Below are 23,750 nucleotides of genomic sequence, written 5' to 3' on the forward strand. Positions count from 1 at the left end.
GTTGAGTGTTCAGTGTCTCTATGAAGACCCTTGCTGAGCTGATTTACTGATGAAGATATGTGCAGATTTCTGTATCAGGACCTTCTTCACTAGGGCTGAGAACTGAGCTAGATAAATAAAGGCAGTCAAGCACATCTCTGTGAGTCAGACAAGGAAGGGGAATCATTTACTCCAGTATCCCTCAAATATTTGATGATAGCAGCATCCTAGGGGTATTCCAGGAGCTGGAAAAGTACTTACCTCGCTAGAGGCCACTGGAGGATTGTGCTTTCTTGAGGACAAAGGGTGGGAAAGGGGGAAGAGACTAAAAAGGAAGCCAAGAGAGGGCCAAGGACAAAGCACACCTGCTTTCCAGGTGTTTGCAATGAGCAAAGGGGGCAAAGATCACAAGCACTGAGGAAGACGCGCTGACATAGGGAAGATAATAAATGTTCTGAGATTTCAACACCATGGCAGAGCTCTCACACATTACCACCAGGGCTTCGAGATTCCTCTGATTCATAGTTCTTCTCTGCTATGGCATCATTAGGTTCTTGAGCCTATAGAATTACTGACTGCTTCCTCTCTGGTCTGATTCTTTTTAGCTACACACAGACTCCTCTCTTGTAATGAAAACCAGGTTTTCTGTTGCAGTTTGCTTTACAGTCAGGTGCCATGTTGCCGTCTGGAAGGAGTGAGTGTTGAGTTTGAGTCATATTTTCCACACCGAGGCTAAGCCTGGCTGCTTCTTATGTCTGGTGTTGAAGGGCAGACTAGAAAATAAAAAACTGGAGTTAGGTCAGAAAATTTATTTCTTACCCAAAGGGTTAATTGGCTTCTGGAGGGAACAAAGACATGGCGCTACTGCGGTTGCTTCGTGAGCACAAGAGAGGAAAGTGAGTGAGGAGGAGGCTTCTAAGCCACGATCCAGGGCTCAGGGAGGCCTCAGTCAGTGGGGAGTGCATCCACCTTTCCCTGAGGTACAGTGTGTGAGAGGAGTTTGAAAAATCTGTCTGATTTCTGTGTCTCTGGGAACTGTGATTTGAGCTAGCTTCAAAGACACTCATGGAAGGCTTTTGGGAGAATGGTGACGGGAAGGAAACCATTACTGGGAAATTTTTTTGTTCAGGGATTAGTGTTTGGGAGAATAGTCCAATAATCAACCAATTGCAAAGTCCCATGCCAATGTGAAAAATTGTGTACAATTTGTAATTGTGTAACAAGATGCTTTTTTGTCACTTAAATAGTTGAAAAGTTTAAAATGGTTAATAGGGAGCCAGGATTTAACTCAGTGATTCCAGCACCTGCCTCACAAGTGCAAGGTCCTGAGTTCGTTCCATGGTATCAATCAATCAATCAATCAATCAATCAATATAAATAAATAAAATGGTTAATAGGACCCAATTAGAATTATTGTCCTTCCTATGGCTGGAGATTATCTTGGGGTAGAGTACATATTTAACATGTACAAGGCCCTGGGTTCAATTCCCCGCACAATAAATAAATAAACAAGTAAATATTCATTCTTCTTCTCCAAAATCAATAAAGTAAAGAACTCTTTAATGACTGGAATGCACATGTAAATATATGCACATAGCATGCATTATACCCATGTATACATGCAACACACATGTAAATTCCAGACATCTACAGATACACATCCGCATACACATCCAAAACACACATATAAACTAACTTCTGAATACACATACTCACATGCACAAATGTACCATCCAGTGCACCCATATATACATGTACATAAGCACTCACCTACACACACACACACACACACACACAAAAGCACACACATATGTACACGCAGATATGAAGAGCAGTCTGGAAGTACAATAACTTACTGTCTTAGAAGGCAAAATTAGCTTTTAGTGAGGAAAATACTTTAAGGTAATTAAAACAAATAAGGCCAGTTGGGCATGGTTTAGACAGGAAAGAGATGGACAGGAATTTGGCCCTTGCAGTTTGGAGGAGGAGCTTGGAAGAGGGAAAGAGCCTGAGGGAGGGGAGGACAGGTCAGCAAGGAGCTCCCTATGTGCCCAATGGCCCATGGGTTTCTGTATCAGGGCTGCTGGGACTTGAATTATTTCTTCCCATCCAATTCTCTCACAGTGAACTGGGTGAGTGATAAAGGAAAAGGGGTTAAGCACGGCAGGGAGGAAGACATCAGAGTTAGAAGCTGAAAGAGAAGGGGCCTATGGGCTGCATTTTGGGGTGAGTATATGATAGAGCCAGTCCCCACCCTCTGTGTACTTGTGATGGGCTGACAATAGGAACAGGGCTGGCTTATACCTGCCTCCTTTCAAGTTATGCAAATATTCCCAGTCACACTGAGCCACATTGAGCCATGTTGTTCTACCTCCTACCGCATGCTTCTGCTTGACCATCAGAGGTGCACATCTTCAGATCTTCAGAGATTTCCTCTGGCCTGAAAGTCTCCAAGTCTGAAAGGCCAGAGATTTCCCCTGGCCTGAAAATTTGTGTGGGTGCAAAGAGAAGTCTGACCCCTAGAGGGTGATCACACCCTACAGTAAAGGGGAGGGCCTGGGAAAGCAGGAACAAAGACAGGGAACCAGCCCCACATGCCTGATTACAGCTGCTGGCTAGGGCACTCAGGTACCCATGTAGTCGTGTCAGCCTCTGTGTCTGCTGATAGCCCTCACAGGCTGAAGGCAGATTCTTCCCTGGACTTGAAGTTTGGTGCCTTTAGGGTGCACGAGCTGAGAGCTGGTGCACCCTAGGCCTTCCTCCCTCCTGAGGGAGGACGGAAGTGAGTAGGGAGAGGGCAGGGGCTCTAATTCCACAGCAGCAGAGCACTGTGGCCACATCTGCTGAGAAGAGGCTTCTCTGCAGCTAGGCAGGGGGATATGAGCCACCTCAAGGTGACCTGAAGAATAGGATTTGAGAACAGTAAAACAACAAAAGATCCCTCAAGTAGAAATGACTCAACAGAGCTGCAGTATGGGTCCCTGGGGTTGTGAGGCACAGAGGTGAAACCGGAGTAGAGAATCAGTCTTTGTGTGACACTACCCTCCTTTAGCCCTTGCTTCCTCCTTGAATGCAACTAGACAGTGAAGCTGGCTTCTCTCTTCTTAGTTGCTGGGGAACTGGCTTAGTAGACTGAAAGATATCCCCAGCATTCCTTAGTGGGAGACAGAGGCTGATGCGCAACATCCTGATGGATGGGGAACACTCACTCTGCAGCCTTTCTATAAAAATAAACAAAAACTGAACCAGAACCGAAATAAAGCAAAACCAAATCAAAGATTTTTGATGTATATTTTACGATGGCTTTGACAAAATCACACACACATGTAACCACCATGATGAACGAGATCTGAAATATTTCAGTTGGTCCGCAAAGCTCTACCCAATTAGTCCCCCCTAATTCCCAGCCCCAGACAGCCACTGTCTGTCTCTATAGATTGTTTTTGTTTTTCCGGAGTTCCATATAAAGGAAATCATGTAGTATGTGCTCTTCTTCTGTCACTAAGCGTATTTTTTTAAAAATTAAGTTCTTTTATTGGTACATTGTAGGTATACAACACAATTACGTTTCTCATTGGGAATTGTACCTTTACATGATGCATCTTGGTTCTTATTTTTTCCCCATTCCTAGCCCTCCCTTCACCCCCTCCACCCTTCCCTATTTACAAAGACTTTATTTCCATTTTTTCCATTTCTCATCATTTTTCCTTTCTCTTCTTTCCTTTCCCCTGTCCCTCCCACTACCCCTACCCCTTTGGACCTTTTCTTCCTATTTTGCATTATTGATTATTCATTCTAATCATTGGTACATTTTAGGTATACAATATAATGACATTCGTCATTGGAAATTTGCACCTTTACATAGTCTCTCTTGGTTCTTATTTTTCACCCTTGCCCAGCCCTCCCTTCACCCCCTCCATTCCTCCCTATTTACAAAGATTTTGTTCCTATTTTTCCATTTTCTCATATTAATCCCATTCCCTTCTATCCTTTCCCCTAGCCCTCCCACTTCCTTCCCCTTTGCCCCTTTTCTTCCTATTTGACATTACCTATTATACATTTAGTCCTTATTTACACTTTCAGTTTCTCACACAAGAGAAACTATTTGGTACTTATACATGTGTGTCCTATTTATTTCACTTAAGAGTATTGCCTCAATGTGCATCCACTTAGCTATAAATGTCTCTAATTTCTCATTTTTTATGGCTGAGTAGTACTCCATTTTATAAAAAAACCACATTTTCTTTATCCAGTCTCCAGTTGATGGGGATTTGGGCTGTTTCCAAGTTTTAGCTATTACAGACTGTACTGCTATGAACATGGGTGCACATATATCACTGTGGTATAATTCTTTTAATTCTTTGGGGAAGATCCCCAGCAGTGGAATAGTGGGGTCAAATGGGACTTCCAGTCCTAGTTCTTTGAGGTATCTCCATGCTGATTTCCACAGTGCTTGCACCAGTCTACACTCCCACCAGCAGTGGAGCAGGGTTCCTCTTTCCCCACAGCCCTGCCAGCATTTGTTATTGGTTGATTTCATGATAGCAGCCATTCTTTGTGGAGTGAAGTGGAATCTCAGCTTTGTTTTCATTTGCATCTCTCGAATGACCAGTGATGTTGAACATTTTTTCATGTATTTATTTGCTATTTCTACTTCTTTGTCTGAGAAATGTCTGTTCACTTCAGATGCCCATTTTTGGATTGGGCCTTTAAATTTGGGAGGTCTGATCTTTTTAAGTTCTTTATAGATTCTAGATAGTAGACCTTTGTCTGAGGAAGAGCAGGTGAAGATTTTTTCCCACATTGTGGGTTGTCTCTTCACACTGCTGGTGGTTTCTCTTGCTGTGCAGAAGCCTTTTAATAAGAAGAGATCCCACTTGTTTATTGTTTATGCTAGTTCATGGACAACTGAGGTTTTGTTCATAAAATCTTTTCCTACACCGATGTCTTCAAGTGTTCTACCTAACCTCTGTTCCAACTGGTTCAGAGTTTCTATTTTAATATACTAAGCGTATTTTTGAGACTCATCTATGTTGTGCATATTGGTGGTTCACTCCTTTTCATATCTAGCTAATGCTGAAGCTTCTCAACTTACAATGGAGCTATGTCCTGATAAATCCATTGCAAACTGAAAACATCATAAATTGAAGATGCATTTAATACATCTCACCTACTGAACATCATAGTTTAGGTCAACCCACCTTTGACACACGCAGAACACTTGAGGTTAGCTTATAATTGGGCTAAAGTATCTCATACAAAGACTGTTTTATAATCAAGTCTTGAATATCACATGTAATTTATTGAGCACTGCTACTGAAAGTGAAAAATGGCATAGTTGTATGGGTATAGAACAGAAACCACAATAGCCAAAACATGCTGGCCACACAATGCACCATAAAGAGAATGTGCTCAATCACATGGCTGCATGTTTACCTGGCAGCTATGGGCTGCTATTGCTGTTCAGCTTCAAAGGTAGATCTGAATATCACTAGCCCAGGAAAAAACCCTAAAATTTAAAATTTGAAATGTAGTTTTTTTACTGGAATTCTGGTCACATTTTACTGGAATTCTTCATCCCAAGGCAATGAAGAATGAAACCGCAGGACAGAGGAGGCAGGGTGCAAGCGAGCTTACTTAAAACATATAAAGGCAAGGAAGTAAAAGATATAAAGCCTCTGCTAGCTGGGAGGAGGTTCTGAGAAGGAGGGCTCTTTGTCTGAGGGTTTTTAAGGGATTTTGGAAGGGAGCTCTGGTGTTTTAAGCAATAGAATCTATAATCTATACATTTAGGGTCCAATCTGCACTGTTCACACAGTGTCCACGCAGAGTCCATATGCCCTTGAGCCAATGTTTTTGTAAGATCCCTGCAGAGTCGTGACTCTGCAGACTCCAAGTTGGGGCCACTGTCTTTACCGCTTGATAGAATCCTGACTCCTGTCTCTCTAATTTCAGTTTCAGCTCAATGCAAATCACTTTTGCACCATTGTAAGGGCTAGATACCATAACTTGAGCATCATAAGTTGGAGACTGTCAATTTTCCATTATACAGATATATTATGATTATTTGTTTACATGTTGATGGGTATTAGTTTGCTCCCAGTTTTTTACTATTACGAATAAAGTTGCCATGAATATTCAAATACAAATCTTTGTAAAGACTAATGTTTTGATTTCTTTTTGGCAAATAAGTGGGCTTGAGATGACTGTATGGACAGTTTATGTTAACTGTTTTTTAGTTTTTTGCACTATTTTACATTCTGGCTGACAGTGTATGAGAGTTCTAGTTGCTCCACATCTTCTCCAAGACTTGGCACTGTCTTTTTCTTTTTAAAAAATATTTAAAGCATATGCAGTGGTATCTCATTGTGACTATTGATGTTGGGCATCTTGTTAGGTGATGCTTGGCCATTTGAATACTTTATGATTTGAGTGTCTCTTTTTGATTTAAATATCTCCTTTGTGTAGTGCCTGTCCAAGTATTTTCCCTATTTTTACTATATTGTTTGTCTTTTTAAGGTGCTAAGAGTGTTTTGGAAGTAAATTTTGACTTGCTTTTTCTTTTTTTAAACATTTTCAAAGAGCAATTTTTAATTTTAAGAAAGTTCAATGTATCATAGTTTAAAAGTTTTTGTGCCTTTGTTTTCTATCTCAGAAATATCTGATCATTCCAAGATGAAGATTTTTTTCCTATATTTTTTTCTAGCAGTTTTATATATTAGTCCTTATTTTTAGGTTTATGATCCATGTAGGATTAAATTTTGTTTATGACATGAAATAGGAATTGAGATTTTTTAAAATGTGGATATCTAGTTGTTTACATATCATTTGTTGAAAAGAGAACTATCATTTCTACAATGAATTATCTTAGTGCCTTTGCTGAACAGCAACAGTTAGGAAAATATATGTGCATTTATTTCTAGACTCCTGATTTTGTTTCACTAATCTATGTCTTAGTCTGTTACAGCTATTAAAGCAGAACATCATACATTGAGTAGTTCATAAACAGTAGAAATTTATTTCTCGCAGATTTGGAGGTTGTGATGTCTAAGATCAAGTTGCCTGGTGATTTGAAGTCTGGAAAGCACTCATTTTCTGGTCCATACTTCCTGGCTATGTCCTCACATGGTAGAAGGGACAAATAGCTCTCTGGGGCCTTTCTTATTAAGGCACTAATACCATTCAGGAGAGCTCTTTCCTTATGAGCTAATCACCTCCCAAAAGCCTTACTTGTGAATTCAATCAGATTGTGATTAGGTCTGAAAATATGACTTGGGGGGGGCGGGTGGTGCATAAACATTCAGGCCATAACAATCTAGAATTCTCAAATCCATTCTTTTACTACTTTCATAATAAGTCCTGAAATCCCATATAGTAACTCCTTCAACTTCATACTCATTTTTCTAAATCATTCTGGTTATTTCAAATCCTTTGCATTTCCACAAAATTTTACAATTAAGTTGCTTTTTATAAATAATCTACTTTAATTTTGATTAGAATTGTGTTATTGGTAAAGATGGGAAGAATTGACATTGTAACAGTACTGAATCTCCCAGTCTAAATCTTCATGGAATATTTTGTAGATTTCAATATGCACATTTTGAACCTATTTTGATAAATTTGTATTTAAGTGTTACCTGCTTTTTGATGTAAATAATATTTTTGTTTCAATTTCTATGTGTTTATTGCTCAGTATATAGAAATAAATTGAACTGGGCAAATTCCAATTTGTTCTGGCTGGGTTTGTTTGAGGTATCTCTTCTTTTTCTGTCTATAAAATGCAAATAAGATCTGTTGTGCTTAAAGCTGATTGAACATATAGCTTGAGAATAACTTAATGAGATACTTGTACATACTGAAATAATTGCCAATCTCAAAATAAATTTCTTAAGGGATGCTTAAAGAAATAAAAGAAGAGAGAAGAAAACAGTCAACCTTTCAGAACAGTTCTTTCACTGGAATAGATTCTATATATTGTCTTCTGTGGTTGTCCCTCCTTTCACCCTAAGCACATGTGGGTGTGTGCTGAAGTCAATATTAGCATAAAGTTTTCCTGTACATATGACACAGGGAAAAGAAAAATACTAATGCAGAAAAAGAAAAAAAAAAAGCTCAGCATATGTGATTGCAGATAGACTTTATATATAAATGACTGCAGAGCCAAAGAAGAAAATTAGAGAACCTTATTGTGAAAACTGCTTCATGAATTTTCCTGGGAGACCCCCGTATTAGACTGCCTCACCTGCTGGACTACATTGGTATTTTGTAAGCCATATTCTAAAATACAATTTAAAAACAACAGAATATTGAAAAATTTTGTTTTGCTTTGCTTTATTTTGAGTAAGGCTGGTGTTGAAACCTCAGGTCCTACAAATATGCTAACTAGGCAATGATACAATCATGAACAATTACATGGATGCCTGTTGGCTTTGCTTGGGACACCTTTGTTCATGCCGAGAGCTGTCACTGTGTGGATGTAGATGAATTATTTTCTGAGAGTAAGAAGTAGAGAAAAGCAAAGGACATCTCCCTCGTTTCTTTAACCTTGGGGGAAGAGGATAAATCTGGTTTTGGCATCTCTCTGAGGAAAGGAATATCTTGACATGTACATAGAGCTCTGGAGAAAGCTTAGTATCCATTGGCAAGAAAGGGCGCGACGCCGAATACATCTAAATAAAAGGCAGAGCATTGAAATGCTTGCCCGTGGCAGACTGGGCGCCAGGATATAAATCAAGTTGCCTGCCACATGCAACACACCAAGCATAGGGTGCAACTCCAGCTCGTCTAATGAAATGGCTTTTATGAACTTGGTGTACATAAATTAAAGCAGCATTGCTAGGAATTATGCTCACCATTCAATCTTGAGATTAGAACTAAATGGACAGTGTTCCCTCTATAATAAACACTGTACATTTCCTCCATTGAGAGGCATTCAGGTAGGCAGTTGATCAGTGGGTTACTTGTGCAAGAAGCCCACATGCTTGTCCCAAAAGTTAGGGGTGACAGGTGTGAATTTTGACCTCTGTCCTAGCTACTAATGTCTACTCGCAATTTATTTTCAAACTGCAAGGTACAAGATCCTCCTGGGGGACAATGATTGTAAGGACTTTGCCTACCCTAGGGAGAAATTATGCATCCTGAACCATTTCTTATTCCCCCGGGGTGTTGTGTTTGCTAAAATATTCCTAACATTGAGGTTAGGATTCCTTTGATATCTCCCCCAGACTTTTGCTTTTAAAAGTTTAGGATAAAAAAAAATAAAGCAAAAGGCATCTTATTTTTCTCCCCCTCATGTTATCTAGAAGACAATGCTCTATTCCTCTTTCTAAGTGGTCCTGGCTCAGAACCTGAGAAAGAGGGTCCTTCTCCCTAAGACCCTGAGATGGACTGCAGAAGTTGATCCTGGGTGACAGGGACAAGCACATGGAGAATCTTTCAGGAGGCCAAGTGAGAACACAGTTTAAAAGACTCCTGTGAACTTGTGTGGTTGGTTCAGCTCCCTATATTTCTCTCAGTGATGTTATTCAAAGGTCAAATTCCTAGCTTCCCTGGTGTAAATAAATTCAGGATGTATAACTAGTCTGCAACAGAAGGCAGGCATAACACCGTATATAGAAGATAAGAGAGGTTTCCCTTTGGTGAAAAACAAAAGTTAAATGTTTATACAAAGTCCTGTAGGTCTGGATACCATTAACACTCAACAATTAATAAAAGTGACACTGGAGCACAATAAATTCTGGTTTTCAAAGAAACAATTTGACTTTATTCATTGCTTCTGCCAGGCTGGTACTAGAGATGAAAGGGACAATAACTGAAATTGAAGGTCTCATGGCGAGAGGCAGAGAGGGCCATGGTGACCAAGACTGGAATCATGTGACACAGGCAGAGCTCGGGGACCTGTGCTTGGCACCCATTTAGGAGCAAGACCAGGGTGACTTTAAGTTTTAAAAAGAAGAGAACATATATAAGCGGTGGATTGAACATATTTTTGTATCTCATCTTTCTTTGCTTCAGTTCCATTATTTAAAAAAAATTATAACTCTCCCACCTACCTCACAAGCACAAGGTCCTTAGTTCAATCCTCAGTACCAAAAAAGAAAAAAATTATGACTGACTTTAGAAGGTAAAGGAAAAATAGATTTAACAGATATAATATGCAAACCAGAAATACTATATAACCTAAATAATCCCACCTTAGCTGGGTTTCTCCCTTTGAAATCTGCACAGCTCCAACTGCTAACGTTCGTGGCATGCTTGTTCCCTGCAGGTGCTGTGCTCAGTGCGCCCATGTCTGGTATCATTGGATCTCTTCCGGAAGGCAGCTAATCTTCCATACCTAATCTTACCTGCTCTGCCCCTTGCCCCCAATCCATTCTCCACAGAGAAGGTGGAATGATCTTTTCAAAGCAAATCTAATTTTGTTATTTCCTCATTCCCAACCTTTCAGTCACTCCCCATTCTTTCAGGAACATGTGCAGAGCTTTCTATTTGGCTTCATGTGTGCTGTGTGGTCTCTGGGCGCTTCGTCCACCTGGCTGCAGAGCGTGGGGCTGCTCTGAGCCCTCTATGTGCTCTGGAACTACCCTCCTTGATTTATTTTTATCTGAGGCCTGAACCTACAGCCTTCTCACAGAGCTACATCCCCAGCCAATTTTTTATTGTGAGACAGAGTCTCACTGAGCCCAGGCCGATGCCAGCTTGCGATCCTCCCTACCTCAGCCTTCCAGAGTGCTGAGGTTACAGGTCTGCACCACCAAGTCCTTGTCAGATCTTAGGTCAAACGTGGGGTGGAGCAGCCCCTCATGATCCCCACCATAGATCAGGGCTCACATTCATGTGGGTTTCATTACAGTCACAGCTGTAACTGTTCATTTTGGGGGTTACACTTTGGAACAGGTGGGTCCCCTCCATGAGAGTGGAAGAGCTATGGGAAAGGGGACCCCTCTATTTTTGTGTGACACAATTTGCCTAATCTGTAACACATTGCTTGGTATAGAAAAGGTGCTCAGCACCTATGGATTGAATGGATGGATGGGGGCTGAATAAAATAAAGACCAATGAGCCCAGAATGATGGTGCAGGCCTACAATGCCAGTGTTCTGGTAGGCTGAGTCAGGAGGATTGCAAATTTGAGCCCAGCCTGGGTAATTTAGCAACTTAGTGAGAACATGTCTCAAAAATATTTTTTATTATTATTTTTCAAAGGACTGGGTCGTAGCTGAGTGCAAAAGTCCTAGTCAATCTCCAGTATCACAAAAAATTAATCAATTAATATGCACATAGCAACCTGGTGCCTTCACTTGAAAGTCTTTGTTATCCAGGAAACCAACAGTTGACACTGGGAGAAGCCACAGGTAGAGCCACTGATTTGCTCTTAAGAGGCTACACCGTGGGTTCTTTTGTTTTCATTTTCTTTTTACTTATGAAGAACTGTAGACCTTGCTGATTTAAAGCCTCATTTTCCACTGAGAAGTGACTTTGCTGATCATGCCATTCTGCAGAGGCAGGTTGGGAGCAGAGCCTGGACTCCACAGAGCCCATTTTCCCTGGATTTATACTGGACACTGTGCTCTTTCCTCCTTCAAAAATACTTCAGTCTCCACCCACTTCAGCTTCCTAGCATCATATTTGTGTCCTTCCTGCTCTTTGACGTTTTCTTTTTAATAAACATCTCCTTGCCTTTGAAGTTCATATTTTATGGCAATGATGCCCCCCACCCCGCTATTGCATTTCATTTCTTGAAGATGTAGACAGGTGCCCTGCTCAATCTTCCTCTTGAACACAATTCCTTCTATTATCTGGGAGATTGCTCAGGGTGCAGATTCTTGCCAAGCACCATCCTTCCAGTTTTCCAACCCACTGCAATTGGAGCCAATCCTGGATTCACTGCACCTCAACACCAGCCTCTGAGGGCTAGGGATAGAACTCAGGGGCCAAGAGTTTGCCTGGTGTGTGGAAGGCCCTGGCTTGGGTCCCCAGAACCACAAGCAAACAGCAATACCAAAAACTGTGGCCTCCACCTGTGCTCTGCATCTCACACTCACTCCTGCTACAGTGACCCCTCAACCATACCATACTCTGAGCCCCATCTTTCTTCTTCTTCTGGACATCAGCACCTTGTACTCTGTCTCCAAACCCTACTCTCTCTAGAAACCCTGCCCTGAAAACCCTCTACTCTAGATCAGTTCAGAAATACCTCATCTTCTTTCCTGTATCTCAGCTCCTTTGGGAAAAGCCCCCATCTATGCAGGTTAGTGTCTCAGCACATTGATGGTCCGCAGTGGCAGCTGAGCCCATAATTTCGTTGCAATGTCTTTCTCCTGTCCTTGCTTGCAACCTGTGGCAGTGAGCAGATCTTCACCATGCTCCTCTCCTCCCCACTCAGCTGTTACCAGTACTATACGCACGACCTAACCACCAATGACATCAAGGAGTAAAGGGATGGGATGTGAATGGCTTCACCACCCACTGCCTTCCATCTTCAAATCTGTGTGCAAGGACATCAGCCCCTCTGCCTGCCTAAGTGCTTCTCTGCTGATGAGGGACAGCCTCATTCATGATCTCTGCTAGTGATCATACCTCCACACCTCTCCTCCTTCCTATTCATGTTTTGCAACAGTTTCCCATTCATCCTGCCTCTTCCTCCTTACTGCATCTGCAGGCTGGTTTGAAGTCATGCCTAGAGGGACACATGCCTGCTTCAGAATCCCTCCATGGTTACCACCCTCTGTTCCATCTGTGATTGCTTTATCCCTGTCTTCACTTAGCACCTTGAGCTAGTTTGCAACTTTTCAATGCTACACCATTGCATTTTTCTTGTATTTCTTCAGGCCACAGTTTCTAAGATCCATACTTTCCTGTTAAGCACAGTGCCCTTGAGAACTAGAATCTGTCAAAATGCAGAAATCTTGGAAAGTGACCTCACCAGGTGCAAACCTTTGAGCTCTACCCTCTTAAGTGGAAAGAAGGATGAAAGATGAGACACTGCATTTAAAAAAGTATCATCCTCTCTTTTTATCTAAACTTACAGAGGAAAGTCTACATGCATGATCTACATGTGTATTTGATTTAACTTATCATGGATTGGGCTCAACAAATGTGAATGTCATGTGCAGTTTGCTTATTGGCAGGGACAGAAGCATGGAGAGGAACAATGGTATGAATCAAAGAAGAAATAGGAAATATAAGGTAAGATAAAGAAGGTATCACCCATTAGTGTTATCTTCTAGGTTCATAAGATGGAATAAAAAACTGGGAAATTTCAGAGCACAAATATTTGCCTATCCTTGTCAAAAAAGGAGAAGATAAAGAACTTGCTGTTAAGTGTATAGTAAATCTATGTCCTGGAAAGATACAAGGCTGGAAAATAAGAGGAGTGATGTGCTTCGTGCTTTGTTGAAGGGATCCTGGATGCAGAAGTTTCAGCAAGTGAGCTGGGCAACCTGGTTTACTGTGTGGCTTTTGGCATCACTGTTTCTCATCTTGAATGAAATCTCCAAGATCTCTTTGAGCTATAAAATCTGTATTACCTTTATCCTTCTTGGCAAACACAGACCAGAGGCTTTGAAAGCATTTGCCTAACTTTTGATTTTGTATGCATTTTGGATTTACATGTAGTAAGAATTTGATGTCTCCCAAAGATCGGATACATGAAGGGAAAGGGAGAGGATTTGTTAGAAAAACTACTTTTCTGAAGAAGTTCAACAGTCAAATCATATCCATGTGCTGGGGAGCAGGATGGGACCCTTGAGAAACCTCCAAAGTTCCCCTGAGGTTGCTTTCGCCTACCTGGAAAACAGGCACAGTTTATAGGGTTCTCTCTGATTTTGCAATTAGCACAGCTAGTTTTAAAAATAAATGGTTAAAATCTTCTAATTGTATCTCCTCCTGCCTCATGCTTTGTGGGTACTGGGAGTTGAATACAAAACCTTCTCCCTGAACTACATTCCCAGCCCTTTTAGAGAATTTTTAAAATTTCAAAATAGGGTCTCACTAAGTTGCCAAGTTTCCCAGACTGAGCTCCAGCTTGCATTTCTCCTGTTTCAGCCTCCCAGAGTGCCAGTAGCACAGGCATGTTCCTTCACTTCCATTTATCACATCTTCTTTCCTCCATGCATCTAACATTTCACATAGTGTCTTCTAGTGTTCCCTAGGGAAAATATGAACATCTAGGGAGTGAAAAGATTGGCAGTGTGGGGTGAGAGGAACCATGGATGGGTACAGATTAGAAGGGAGGCTGATTCTCAAGTCTGTGTGTGGCCCTGAGACCTTTCTAGACTCTGTGTGTGTGTGTGTGTGTGTGTGTGTGTGTGTGTGTGTGTGTTGTGAGGATTAAACCCAAGAGTGAGGACCATCCACAGCCCTGTACATTTCATTTTGAGTCAAGGTCTTGCTAATTTCCCAGGCTGGCCTCGAACTTTCGATTCTCCTGCCTCTGTCTCCAAGGTACTTGGAAGTACAAGCTTGTTCGACCACACCTGGCATACACCCTCCTTCCTGAGAAGGTAAGTCCCATCTGTGAGCCTCTTCTACAGCTTTTCTGGTTCCTGAACTTCAAAAAGCACTGTGTGATTTTACTTTAAGTTCTAGGATATTGGGAGGTTTATAATTTAGATTTTGTTGTGTTTCTGAATCTCTTAAATATGTTTGTAGACATCTCCTTCCCAGACATTTGTGAATGGTTTTTTTTTTTAAACTGAGGACATAGTTTGCTTTAGTACAACAATTTAAAAAACCCACAAAACTATCTAAAATTACCATCATTTCATGTAGCAGAGAACATCAGAACACAGCAATGTCAGATGGAGAGAGACTCCCATTTTTCCTCATGGTGCAATGTCTGCCACAGAAATTGGAAACTCTTCATAGATGTGTTTGAAAATATAACATTACCCTTAATTTTCTCTTTTTGTCTTACACCAGTTAAAACTTTACTGCAGATTATCTATTATAACTTTTAGTCCTTATTTACACTTTCAGTTTCTCACACTAGAGAAACTATTTGGTATTTAAACATGTGTGTCTTATTCATTTCACTTAAGAGTATGGCCTCAATGTGCATCCATTTAGCAATAAATGTCTCTAATTTCTCTTTTTTGACGGCTGAGTAGTACTCCATTTTATTTAAAAAAACCACATTTTCTTGATCCAGTCTCCAGCTGATGGGCATTTGGGCTGTTTCCAAGTTTTAGCTATTACAAACTGTACTGCTATGAACATGGGTGTACATATATCACTGTGGTATGATTCTTTTAATTCTTTGGGGGAAGATCCCCAGCAGGGGAATAGCTGGGTCAAATGGGACCTCTAGTCCTAGTTCTTTGAGGTATCTCCATGCTGATTTCCACAGTGGTTGCACCAATCTACACTTCCACCGGCAGTGGAGCAGGGTTCCTCTTTCCCCACAGCCCCGCCAGCATTTGTTGTTGGTTGATTTCATGATAAAAGGTATAATACATAATGTGAAATAGGCAGAAAAGGGGCAAAGGGGAGGGTGAAGTGGGAGGGGTAGGGGAAAGGAAAGAGGGGAGTGGAATTAATATGAGAAAATGAAAAAATGGAAACAAAGTCTTTGCAAATTGGGAGGGATGGAGGGGTTGAAGGGAGGGTAAGGGAAGGGGGAAAAATAATAACCAAGAGAGTTAAGGGTGCATATCTCCAATGATGAATGTCATTATGTTGTACACCTAAAATGTACCAATAAAAGGATATACAAAAAAACCCACTTTACTGCAGAATGGCATCCATTCTGCATTTTGGACCAGCATTTTGAGGTCACCTTCTTAGGGAGGATTCCTCGATAAAAATTGATGGCCCATTTGTGTATTTTTATTAATGATCTTGCAGTGGTAAACTCCACAGAAAGATCCCATCATCCCTTTCTCTCACAGTGCATGTACATTGTGTGTATTTCTGCATAGCAACACTGTCATGCATTTTGTGTACCTTTTCTTATATATATTGGGAGAATGGGAGCATTTTCATGGTCTCCTCTCTTCTACAAGAACAGGGAATGTGTCGGTTTTGGCTGAAGGTTCTTCTTTCTTCGTCTGAAGAAGACACCATTGTCCACATAGAAATCCACAGATAAAGCCCCCTTTTACCTCCAACAGGGACCCCAGAAAAAGTCTAAATACTGTGGAATACAAACATTATTTTTTTCTGAGTCAAGTAAATGGAATTCTTGAAATATATATAAGACTGGTATGCTCTGAAACAGAGCACTTCTGTTTTCTCTTCTCTTCCTGATTTCCATTGAGAATAGATGAATTACAATATCTGTATAAACTTTTTAGCTTAACAATTTCAAAGCTAATGTAGGGCATGGGAAGTGGGGAACAAAATTTGGCTGGCAGCATAATTGATGGTTTTTGAATGTTTGGCGGGAAACAGACCCAGACCTTGATCTGTAAAGAGGAAGAATAAGACAAAGAAAATGAAGTTGGAATGCCCAATAAAACAAAGAGCTAACATGAAAAGAGAAGCAGGAGAGAGGGTTTCCGAAGGAACAGGAGGTAAAGCCAGCTGTTGGAGGAGGCAGAAGTCAGCCCTGGAGATGCTGCCTAAGGGAAACGCCCCGGAGACTTCCTGGAGTGGAAACCCTATGTGCTTTCATAGGCAGCTTTCAATTATGTGCTCCCTTACTTGTAGCCTTGAGTGAATTTTGCTAAAAGTACCATCTTGCTGCGTGATACCTTGGGAAAATCTCAGAGGAGCAACCGCGTTTCCACATTAGTTTTGAGGCAGAGATAGGGAGGAGTCACAAGAGGTGAGAACCCAAGAGAAAGACAATGAAACAAAAGAGGGCTGTTAGGTGAGGGAGTAAGTATGAGAAATGGAAAGTCCCCAGGATTCCTGAGAAATGCAGGAGTCAGCTAAAGGAGGAATGTGGAATCAAATCATTTTAATTTCAACATTAGGAGAAGGGTAGTGCTCCCATGAGATAGAAAACTTGGAAACCCACGCAGCTGAGTCTTGGGTCGTACTAGCAAATGCATCTGACAGTTTTATAAATGGTAGCCTCTCTTGACTTGTTAGTGACAAGTTGAGCAATATCTTCAACTTTGTGGTATAAACAGAACTGGGAAATCTGCTTGCAACATCCAACTCCTCACGTCATGGCAGGGCCAATGTAGTTATTCTCAACATCCAGAACTTTCCCTAGGAAAATGATTATGATGGTAATGGTGAGGCTGTAGTGTTATAGCCCATAAGGCTACATTATGTAAAATACTTTCCTCCAAAAATCATGTTGGGTTTTGTTTCTTTTTTCTTTCTGTTTGAGAAAGCAACATCAAACAGAAATTTCTGAGATCAAGAACAGGAAATGAGTGATTCATCAGGCTGGATTTCACCCAAAGAGCTGTCTCCACAGCTGTGGAGAAGGGTGCTGCAAAACCTTCCAGAGGACTCGCCCAGTACCATTTCAAAGCAGCCAGGCTGGGAACTGTAGAGAACTCTGGATCGTGATGAAGGACAGTTGGAGAGCCCATCTTGGACGACCCAGAAATATGTCAGCCTGATGTGCTGCTCAACTGGAGCCTCTTCTAAATGCCTGTGAATCCACATTTGGAGGTGGTCCAGGGTGACTCAGGACTGGAGAGACACAGCTTCTTCCACAGCAGGAGCAACAAGGTGTTTGTTCTGCTCTGAGTGACTGTAAGGATGATTTACTGTGGAAGCTGGCACCGCTATGCTATTTTCCTAAATCTAATATAGTGCTGGTTATCTGGTGAGGACCGCCCTCAGGGCAGGGGTAGGGGTGGGAGTTCAGCTAGTGCTGATTCACTTGTGTTCTGTGTTGCTCTCCCTCCCTCTCCCTCCCTCCCTCCCTCCTTCTCTCCCTCCCTCCCTCCTTCTCTCCCTCCCTCCCTCCTTCTCTCCCTCCTTCCCTTCCCCATCCCCTCTGCTTAAAGAGCATTCAGCAAAATCCCAAAGCTTGGCTGCTCTCATCCAATGTGCCCACCAGTTCTCATGTGTACAGCTCTGCTGACTCTGATGAGTGAGATTTTGGAGGAAATTGTCCAGGCAAGAAAGCTGGAGACCTGCCATTGGAAGAGAGGCATTGCCCTTGAGCTTGTCCTTTTGAGCATGTGTGATGGTCCAGGGGGTGAGAAACACTTCTACTTCCTGTCAGTGTTTCTAGGACTCAGTCCCCAGACCTGTCCCACACAGCCTTTTCCTGCCACCCCGACCTGCTCATGGGTAGCAGGTCTCCTATGTGGCTAGATGCCTCTGACAGACCTTAATGGTCTTCATGTCTGTCTTCATCCCTCTTCCCACCCTTAGTGTAATCTCTCTAAACCATTCTTTTTCCTCACATCACTCCCTACTCAAAACTCTTCAGATGTATCTGTGGTATCTTTGTAGCATTGGATGCATTTTTTCTGGGTCTTACCCATGTTTATTAAACATTTTGCAGCTGTACACACTTTTTCAAAACAAAAAGCTGGGATAAGCTGGGTGTGGTGATGCAGCTTTGTAATCCTAGCACTTGGAGACTGAGGTAGGAGGATCATAAATTTGAGCCCAGTCTGGGCAACTTAGTGATTTAAAGAAACCATGTCTCAAAATAAAAATAAAAGGTAAATAAATAAGCCAGGCTTGGTGGTGCACACCTGTGATACCAGAACTCAGGAGGCTGAAACAAGAAGATTGCGGTGAATTTAATGGCAACCTGGGCTACACACTGAGTTCAAGGCCATCCTGAACTGCATAGTGAGATCCTGTCTCAAAATATAAATAAATATAAATAAATAAATAAATGAATGAATAGCTGGGGATCTATGGGAAAGTAGTTCAGTGTGAGGGCCCTAGGTTCAGTCTCCAATACTGAAAAGAAAAATGAAAGAAAAGAGAAGAGAAGGAAAAAAAAAAGGAATGCTTGGGCATATATGTAGGAACACATACGTGTATTATATATGATAAACCAAGATTTGTACTTTTTCTGCCATCTTACACTTTTGTCAAAGGCCCAAAGCTGGCACAAGAGTTAAGTCCTGCATACGCTTGTAAGTGCCCATGTTCCCTCCAGAGATCACTATGAGATGGCCTGAGTGGGTTTATCCTAAACCTCACATACTCCTAAGAAGAAAAGACTAGAAATGTATAGAGATTTGCATACAGTGGAGAAAGCTTCAACGTTTTGATTTTGCAACCTTAACTGAATTTCAAGCCAAGTGAGAAGGCCACAAAGAAAACTATGCCTGAAAACTTGGTATCCCTGAAAGAAAGGGACCCTGCACTTTCCTCCACAGTGAAGTATTTGCTGAGCTATGATAGCTGCAGGCCTTCACCAGGGCTGCCAGCCCAGCAGTGGGAAGTGTAGGGGAGAGAACTCAGGATAATTTTGTGTCACTCTGAGAGTTTGCAGCCATGGATGGTGAGGCTCCCACCTGGCATGGGAAATCCTGAGTGCAAGAGGCTGGATTGAGTGGTGGTCACTGCAGGGTGAAGGCAGAGGTCAGCGGGGCAAGCACACCAGTTTCTCAAGGTGGTTAGCCTGTGGAGAACAGGGCCAGCCTCAGGAATAACTAAAAGGTCCTTATGAAGAAGGCCTTCGTGGGGTCCACTGCAGCTATAAGAGTCTTTGTAGGGTGCGCTATTAGGGAAGAGAGGTACCACTCTCCAATATGTCCTTTTGAACATGTGTGATGGTCCAGGGGGTGAGAAAGACTTCTGTGTCTTGTCAGCATTTGCAGGACTCAGTCCCCAAACCTGACCCACACAGCCTTTTCTTGCCACTCGCACCTACCTGCTCACGGGTGGCTGCTCTCCTACGTGGCTAGATGCCTGTGACAGACCTACACAGTCTCCTGGCCTCCCATCATTCCTCACCCCACACTCAGGGTGATCTTTCTAAACCATGGGTTTTCATCAGTGATCATGGAGAGCACAGAGTGCCCCGAGAAGCCCCACAGGCACTACATGAGAACTGCAGCCTCAGGTAGAAGTACCACGTCAGCTGGAAGATGCCCTCTGCCCATTCTCATTCCCTGATGTTGAGGACAGGAGGGCAGAAGAGTGTGTTTAACACACCAGGGGTTCAAAATCAAAGTGGTTCTTGTGTTTGCTCTAAAGAGTGTAACTGTGCATATTTTACTTACACATAGACATGCACAGTATACCTAAAAGTTTTATTCTTTTTTAGAAATCAATTTAAAAAGTGCTTTGCAGATCTATTGTATCTGAGCAAGATGTGTGGTGCTTGTGACATTGCTCTTTCCTAAAGAAATTCATATAAAGGAGGTTGTCATGAAAACATACAAATAGAGTGTAATTTATATTATCATTTAGCAGAGATTTCTTGTTTGCTGTATCATTTATTGTTTGTTGTATTATTGGTGCATACTAGAGGAAGAGGTTTAATACAAAATATACAAATATGTAAGAATTTACAAGATTGGGGCCAGGGATTTAGCTCAGTGGTTTCTTTGCCGCCTGCTGCGCAAGAGCAAGGACCCGAGTTCGATCCCCGGTACCAAAAAAAAAAAGAATTTACAAGATTAGCTTACAGTGGCCACCTACAGAGTCAGGTGTGGAAGAATCTAACAGGTCTATCTCTGCGCTGGAGACCTGAAGTATCCAGTTGAAGGCCTGGAGCTCAGTGTGGTATCCCGAGAGAGACCTTATCGGGAGGTTGAAGGGTCTGGGCTGGAAGCCAGGAGATGATGTCCAAAGTGAATGTGAACACCAGAGCTCCTCTGAAGAAACAGGGGCGAGCCTTCCTCCTTTGTTTCCCCTTCATATCATTCAGGTGACAAGCTGCTCTAGAGTGGGTCTTCTGTCTTCAGTAAACCCCCTCAGCCACCCTCAGAACTACACTGACTGTTGCTCAAGTTGACACAATCAGTTAACTATCACAATTGATTACATCTCCCAAGAACTTTGCACTAGAGCAGCTTAAATATAGCATCCAGAAATACAGAGGAAAGCGATCTTAAGGGTGTCACTAGCTCTGACGACCTGGCTACACCGGAAAGAGTCAATTTCGTTTACCACTCCTTCTCCAAAATCAACCGCATTTGCATACAGAATAAAATTTGTGCTCTGTCTCTCCTCATCTTAGTCACTGATTGTGTTTGAATGTTGTGTTTTTCCCCAAAGTTCATATGTTGACATCTGAACCCCCAAGGTGATGATACAAGGAGATGAGGTCCTTGGGAGGGGATTAAGTAATAGCATTAGTTCCTGTCTCTTGTCCTTTCTCCTGTGTGAGGACAAAGTGAGAAGAGAGCCATCTGTGAGCCAGAAAGCAGTCCCCACCAGGCTCTGAATCTGCTGGCACCTTCAGTGTGGGCCACCCCGCCTTTAGAACTGTGAGAAGCAGCTTTCTGTTGTTTATAAGCCATCCAGTCTATGAGATTGTGTTACAGCTGCCTGGACAGACTAATGTAATTCATCTCTATGTAAAATACTGAGCCTCCCCTTCCCTGCTTATTAAATGCTGTGTATCTTCACATTCCAGCTCAAGTCCTGCCCCCTTACCTAACTAAGATTTACCCGTAAAGCCCAAGACATTTTCATTTCTCATTAGTGCTTAATCGCACCCTGTCACATGGCATCTCTTGACTGCTGTGCCCTACAGGCTTGTGACAGACACTGCTGCCAGCCTATCAACCCACAAAAGGCAAGTACATAATTTTCTAGTTTTCCTTTCATTAGTCTAGTCCTGGAGCAGGAAAGGAAATCTGCTTGGACATAGGAGGGAATGTCCCTCAGTGTCTTTCTCCAGAAATCATTTTTCCCATGTGGGATACTTGGTATGTAGGGGTCAAATTTTGACTCTGAGAGGACACATTGTCCATGTGAGCTGTCCATCTCTGAGGTGCAGCCAGCAACTTGACAGGGAGAGTTTACCATGAAGGATTATTAACTAAACTGGAGATTCACTAGAAACAGATAAGGAGAACTTTGAAGAATAAAGAAAAGGCAGATTAAGGAAAAGCCAGACTTTCGGAGCTGCTGTAGAGTAGCTAAGGAAGGAACAAATCTAGAAGAAAGCCCAACCCCTGAGAGACTGCAGTCACCACTCACTCTAGAATACGACAGGTCCTCTGGGCAGCGGCAAAGCGGGCTGAGGGGCCCCAGGGCAGGGCTGGCAGGCAGCAAACTGCCCATCAGGATGCTGGCAAAATGTGCCAGGAAAGCACACTTTGTCTTCCCTCAGAAAAGTGCAAGTTGTTGTGAACAGGGTGTGATAGTTAACTGTTATCACAGTTGGATGAGAAACACCCAACTGACTGGCCTAGCATATTTTGGGGTGTGACTGAATGGATTTCATGAAGATGGAAGACCCACCCTGGGTATGGGTGGCACCAACCAATAGGCTTGTAACCTGAATAGAATAAAAAGGGAAAGAAGAAGGAAATCTCATTTCTGTTTCTTCAGAGGAGCTCCAGTTTTCACCTTCAATTTGGACGTCATGTCCTGGCTTCCAGGTCAGACCCTTTAGCCTTCCAGCACGGACCCTTCAGCTTCCTGATATGGACTCACAAGGAACACTACTCTGAGCTCCAGGTCTTCTACCTTTGACTGGATCCTTTGGATCTCCAGCAGGCCAACAGCCCTTTTGTACTCTTTCACACCTGACTCCATGGGCAGCCACTGTAAGCCTAACTTGTGCACCCATATACATATATATCTTATACTAAATCTCTTCTTCTAGTGAGCGCTGGCGGATACAAAGGGTAATGGTGAGCTTTGCCCTCTGGGATGCCCCTGAGACATGCTGGGGGGTGGGGGGGTGTCTGCTGTGGTGCCTGGTGCTCACAGGGAAGCTGGCCAGGAAGCAGGATTCACTAGAGATCCTAGTTTGGAGGGGAGAGGGCACCTAGTAAGCTTCATGGCCTACAAGTTACAACTGCTACTGGTGCAAGTGGGAAGAGCTCAACACAACCAGGAAAGAAGACCGTTCCTCTCTGTTATGGCTTATATCCAGATGTTCCCCCCAAAGCCTCATGTAGTCATAGGTAGGGCTTTTCAGAACTGGGTGGATTTAGAGTGTGTGAATGTGGGTTAAGGGTGTCATACTAGGACTAAGAGTATGGATAATGGAAGCTCCACTCTGAATATGGATGGCACTAATCAATAGGCCTGTAGCCTGGATGGAATATAAATGGACAGAAAGAAGGGAAGCTTGCTGCTTCCCTTCCTTCTGCTTGCCACACCACAGACTGTTTCTCTTCTGCGATGCCCCTCTGCCATGCTGGCCTGCCTTGGAACCAGCCAACTGTGGACTGAAACCGGTATAAACTGTGAGATGAATTAAACCTTTCCTCCTTTAACTTTCGATGTTAGGTATTTTATCCCCGAACTCCTTTGGTGGGGGAAGCTTCACATGGAGTCCTCTGCCAAAGAGAGATGTTTTTAGAGTCCAAGAGCAGCATTACAAAACAGAGCAAAGAAGAGAGAGACAAGGACTGAGAGGCAGTGCACTAAGGACTGGCACAGGTGAGGAGAATGGATAAACGGCAGGAAAAAGTGTCCAGGATGGCGTGGGAAGCCTGCCAATCCAAGCCTAGCCTAAGCCAGCTCTGTTTCCAGACTCTTTTTCATATGAGATCATACATCATTTATTTTTCATACCGCTTTTAGCTGGAAACGCTGTTACTTGCAGCTGGAATTGTAGCCAGGCACCACATACTCCACAATAATCACACATATCATGATGGCCCCATGAGGTTATAATGGAGCTGAGTAGTTCTTACCACCTAGTGACACTGGAGCCACCATAATGCCCAAGCACAAGGCCTTGCACATGTATTTGTGGGA

At 42.5% G+C, this 23,750-nt stretch overlaps 1 long non-coding RNA gene across 2 annotated transcripts; it reads left to right on the forward strand.

Moving 5' to 3' along the window:
* The first annotated feature begins 6,637 nt into the window (after positions 1-6,637).
* LOC110348239 (uncharacterized) lies at positions 6,638-18,404 on the forward strand. Of its 2 annotated transcripts, XR_002393290.2 has the most exons (3): positions 6,641-13,166; positions 14,383-14,482; positions 17,267-18,404. It is a non-coding gene; the product is annotated as an uncharacterized LOC110348239 (long non-coding RNA). The 2 variants fall into 2 exon arrangements; XR_015445482.1 differs by having other exon boundaries at positions 6,638-14,482.
* Positions 18,405-23,750: the final 5,346 nt, after the last annotated feature.

Source organism: Heterocephalus glaber, unplaced genomic scaffold (assembly GCF_053883595.1).
Source record: "Heterocephalus glaber isolate CG9 unplaced genomic scaffold, H.glaber_assembly_v1.0 deba00001610, whole genome shotgun sequence".
NCBI classification, from domain to species: domain Eukaryota; kingdom Metazoa; phylum Chordata; class Mammalia; order Rodentia; family Bathyergidae; genus Heterocephalus; species Heterocephalus glaber.